The sequence below is a fragment of the Lepidothrix coronata genome, unplaced genomic scaffold, assembly GCF_001604755.1.
Source record: "Lepidothrix coronata isolate B3197 unplaced genomic scaffold, Lepidothrix_coronata-1.0 Scaffold44, whole genome shotgun sequence".
NCBI lineage: Eukaryota > Metazoa > Chordata > Aves > Passeriformes > Pipridae > Lepidothrix > Lepidothrix coronata.
In genome coordinates, this window is record NW_016690224.1 from 4,258,412 (window position 1) to 4,263,765 (window position 5,354).

Below are 5,354 nucleotides of genomic sequence, written 5' to 3' on the forward strand. Positions count from 1 at the left end.
ACAGCAACAAGAAAGGCTTTTTTGTTTTGTTGGTGTATTTGTCCTGAGAGAGCTGGAGACTGAGCTGTTTTCTGAAAGTATAAATTCCATTCAGTGATCTGGTTTGGTGCTTGTTTTATGTTTTTGTCACTCATTGTGCCTGAGGTTTCTGTCAGACAAAGAAATGACTGACCAGCCATACTAACACCTCTCCTATGTAGCTTCACAGCATTTTGTCACCTTGGTATGATCACTACAGCATTACAGTTTCAATCAAACTCTACAGTGGTAATTAATTTCATGCAATTGTCCTAAAGGTGAATGACTCAATTTGTGCATAGTAGAGTGAGTTAATACCACACTCAGTACCAGAAAATCCACTGGGAAAAGAGACTCTCTAAGTACTCCAGTGGCAGCTTGCACCTGTACTGATGTTCAGGTTAAACACCTGGGACATTTAAGAAACCAGACTCTGTGGTTCTGGTGCTCACAGTGCTGTCCCTGGAGCTCACACAGCCTTCTTTTCTGAAAGCAGTACTGAAAAAACTGTGAATTAAATCATGTGGGGCCTCAGACTTCAATGGGAAATTTGGGTACGGGAGGAGTGTCACATCAAGGCTTTAGTAAGTGGCTTTTCCCCTGTGAAATGGTGTTTGTAGAGAAAGATGCCATCTTTTATAGAGCTGATGGATATCGAGGGAGAAACAGCCAGGCTTTTGGACACTCCAGCTTCTTGTGAAATCTGACTTAGATGCAGCAAACCACAAGTCCAAGCTGGGAACACATGACTGTAACTTTAACCTGATAATGTTAATCAATGAGAGGAAAAGATAAATTAGAAATAATCTAATTTAGAGAAATAGCACAGTTTTTTGATAACATAGTCAGATTTTGTTGCTTGTGCAGGATTAATTTAACCTCTTCCTGTAGGGACAGGTTAGAGTGTCATAGCAGGGAAGATCTGTCAAATGTTTTCTTTTGGCTGGGGAATTGTTTGGGTGTTGATATGTCAGGGATGGGTGAAATGATTAGAAAACATATAGTCTGTTCAGTTGTGATGGGAAGAAACCCAGACTACCAGTTAATGAGAAACCAGCTGGAACAGAGGCTGGATTCATCTAGGTGAGGAGAAAAGGGGAATTTTCAGAACTGTCATAATGTTTCTGGTCCAGTTGAAGCAACTTCTCTCTCCAAAGCTGTTTGGCTCGTGCAGACACCAGCTTTATACAGTCCCTAACGTGCACAGGCCTGCCAAGGCTGTAAGTCAGAGTTTCACATGGATGAAGATGAGACTTCATTTGTATTTGAGAAAACACTAGCCCTTGTGTAGGATATGCCATCAGTCACTCAGGCTGTGTTTAACCATTGCAGGACGAGGCATCCCCATGTCTGCCTCCTTTCAGAGTGCAGCTCTTCGGGCAGTCCCTTGTATGTTTTATTAATTTAGCTGGGACGCTAGTGTTCTATGTTAAACTTATTTCTCAGGGTAAATAAATACATATCAAGCATCAGAATCTTTCAGAAAACTACAGATTCTCAAGGGATAGGAGTTCCTATGGGTTCCACTTCAGATTATAAAAAATTCATTCTCAAAAAATACAAGACTATTGCACTTGTGCGCTACTGGTGCCAGGACACTCTCAGGCAGAAACAGAAAGCTTCACAGAAATGTTTCTGTGGCTTACCTATTATGTTGCAGCTCTTCTATGAGATCAGAGAGCACTTTCTTTGTATTTTAATATAAAGTAAAAATTGGAGTAACCCTTGGTTTTAAAAGACCCAGAAGCAGGGACAGTGGTGCATTGGTACCTGCTGAAATGGGTAATCTGCAGGGGTTGGTGGAAAGCAATGGAACAGCTCTGTAGGGGAAAAAATGTGTTCCTTGGGGTCTTGCATCATATACAAGAGGGTGAGAGAAAAGACATAGTTGTTGTACCTATCAGGGAATTTCTATTAAGATATATGCATTAGTTTTCCCTAATGATTTCTGCAAATTTGTCACAGTTTTGCCTAAGTTCTGCAAATAGAGATTGCTTAAGATATTGTAAAACAGCATGGTATCAGGAGTTACAGCTCCAGCTTGCCTCCCACAGTCTTGAGAGTACCTTAAGAATAGTCTGAATCAATAAGCAGTGTATTTTGTGCCTTTTAATGTGTACTTTGAGTTTTGCAACTTTAACAGTCCCATTTTGAAGATTTTCCTCTCTGTGCTAGAAATATGTTTTTAATTTAAGTTGGATTTCTTGCATAATCACATGAATCTAGGAGCCTGAGGGATTAAGTCATTCCAACCTTTCAACACTTAGAATAAAACATGAGTATTGGTGGCCAAGTGTGTGAACATAATGCATTGTGCAGGGGGCTAAAGCAACTCTTGGATCAAGAGTCTGAGGAAGTTTGAATATGGTGACTATTAGTGCTGGAACTACTTTCTGAGTTTTGCTTTATTAATGTAAGGGTTGAGGTCTGGGATTTGGGCTTTGAGAAGTAAAACAACATTTAATGTACCATTTTCTATTCCAGTTCTTTGTTCCATTTGTGAGAAACTTTTCCTGTTGATTTTGAAGGAAATGGTACTTCAAGCTGATAACTACGGTTTTATTTCCAGATATTTCGCTGTTTGCAAAGCAAGATTTTCATGCAGTAAGATAAAGATGAATGCTTTGCTTTAACTAATACTTGAAGCGTGCAGCAGGAGCTCTGCTTGCTATTTATACTTTGCCAAATTGATGTTCCTGTTTCTCAGTTCACCAGGTTTCTGCAAAGTGCCATTGAGGACAATGTCACCTTTTCCCAGGTGAGCTGCAGTTCTACGCACAGGGTTGGATGGGGCCACTGTGAAGAAGGGGGGTTGCCTTTGGCTGTGCCTCCATCATACACCTGGATGTGCATCCTGCCCTGAGGGAGGGATGGATTCCTTATGGAATGATTCTCTGACTGTGGAATTTGTTACAGAGCTCCAAACTGGCCTCTAAATTCTGTGCATTTCCAGCTGTACAGTCTGGGCTTTCCAGAGAGAATCTGTTGTATGTCAGGTAATCATTGCTCTCATTTAGAACAGACAGTTCTTCGTGGTCCTACACATTTCCCAGAGTCTTCCAAGCTGCATAATATTCACCAGTGTGGTGGAGAAGCCTCTGTCCCTCAGCAGAGGTCACAGTGATATTCCTCGCTCTGCAGTGCTGGGTGCCTACAAATGTGATTGCTCTTTCTGTGTCCCTGAAAGGCAGCTTCTCTATCTACAAGATTTGTGTTAGATTAGTTTTCCCAAAGAACCTGTATATCACTATGGCAAGATGTCCTTGGATTACTTCAGAATCCAGGTCCTTTTATCACCCCAGTACTGCAAAAAACCATAAACAAGTAAATGCAGCTCTAAGCTGTTTAACAAAATGAAGTGTAATAAAGAAGAAATATTAGCCTTAGGAAGGGAGGCAGTTCAGGAGGGAATTAAGCTGTAGCTGGTTGGTTTTGTAACTGATACAGTATTTCATGTTATTTTTATCCTTCCAGTTAAACCCAGGAACTGCCATTCTTAAAGAGCAGTGAATCTATTTAATGATACCTTTAATAATCTCCTCTTCCTTTTGTAAGCCATATTTGGGGAGCAGAATGTCTCTCCCACTAGTGGCTGTCTGCCAGCTGGCTTTCATCTTTATCCTTCCTGATTCTGCAGTCTTTTATGCATGTGAATAATTTCCTCTTAGAACATGCAGTTTTTAGCTCCTGGCAGTCAAGAAGAGAGAAGTCAATGTAGATTGCTGGGGTGAGTGACCAGGAGGTGACACTTGAAAGCCTTGGATATTGGCTGCTTCAGCCTGACAAGCACAATGAAGTATGAATGGGGAACTGCATAGAGCCCATGAAGAAGGATCAGTCACAGGACCTCAGAAAAGAATATAAAAAAGAGGTAGAAAGTAGAGCCTCATGTAAGAAGCTTCTGTGAATGCTGGACAGGGCTCTGGGTCTGCAGAAACCAGTGGAAGGACTGGGATTGACCTCAATGCTAGGAGATCTTTTGTCCTCGAAATTATTTTCCTTTGGACCTTTTAAGATAAGTACTGAATAAGCTGAGTATCCTCTGACATGAGTTCCTTTAAGTAAAAGCATCTGCTATTTAGCAGCTTTAAGAAGGGGAGCCTTGAAATGGCTCCTGGAATTTTTTTGCTTACACTGATTTACACCCCTGTGATTTGGGAGGAGGCTCCCTGATAGCTGAAGGAGAGACAAATTTTTTTACCTCTGATTTGGTACTACCAGATCCAAGTGCTCCAAGTCAGAGGAGAGATCATGAGGCCTTTTTAAGAAAGTGTTGGTTATGGATTTTTTTTTTTAAATTATGTGCAACATCCCTGAGAGAAACATTATATATTGCACATCTTGGAAAAAAATCTTGGAGGTTGGTGTTACTGCCTGTCAGCTGAAAGAATGCATGGAAGGGACTATGGCAGAGTCTTATCTTTCTACTTGAAGAATAGAGATTCAGTTACTACAAGACTCCAGTGAAATGCTGGGAGTACATATGTATTTGACCTAGAAATTAACATACCATAGATAATTGCTTCATGTATGTTTGAATATTGTCTTTGAGCTTTGACTCTGAATCCCCTCTTGAGATGGATGCTGTTTGTTTGACTCCTCAGCCCCCCTTGGCTGCTCCTCTAGAAAATTCAGCTCTGCATTTCAGAACAGCTTCTGGTGTTGATTCACCTTTCAAAGTTTTAAAGCACATTTATTGTCCAATTTTATTTATTTATTTGACCTGGCCATGTGGGATTTGCATGAAGATGTTTGCAGAAATGATATTGACATTTGTATTCAGTCAAATACACTTTTAAACATAGTTTGGATTTATATGATTTTTAACTTCTTCTCAGAAGCTGATACTTTCTTGTTCCCTGAAGGTGGAAGATGGATATGTCTCCTTACAGTACATGAGCTGAAGTTCTTTTCTAATGTAACAGCATTTTGAATGCATGAGATTTCCCATCATCCATTATTAGCTTCTTTAATTTTTTTTCTTCCCATTTCAACTGCCCAATTCTGTAACCAAAATTACCATAACATCTCACAGTCATATGGGACTTGTACTTGTATAATGTTAGGATGGAATTAAGAGTTTCTGCTTTGGATGCAGAGCCAAACATTCAAGCGCATTTTAAATGCTGAAATGAGAGAAACTGTCTTGGAACAGGCTGTTCTCACCCTGAACCAGATTTCTTGGTGCATTTCCAGCAGCACTGAATATAACTATGAAATGGGCCCCAGAACTAAGATTTGGGACCCAGTAGAACATGACCTGTTCTATTGCTTTGCTCCCTGTGATGTTAGAGCCAACCTAAGGCAAATTGTGTTCCAGGCCCACGCCAGCTGTG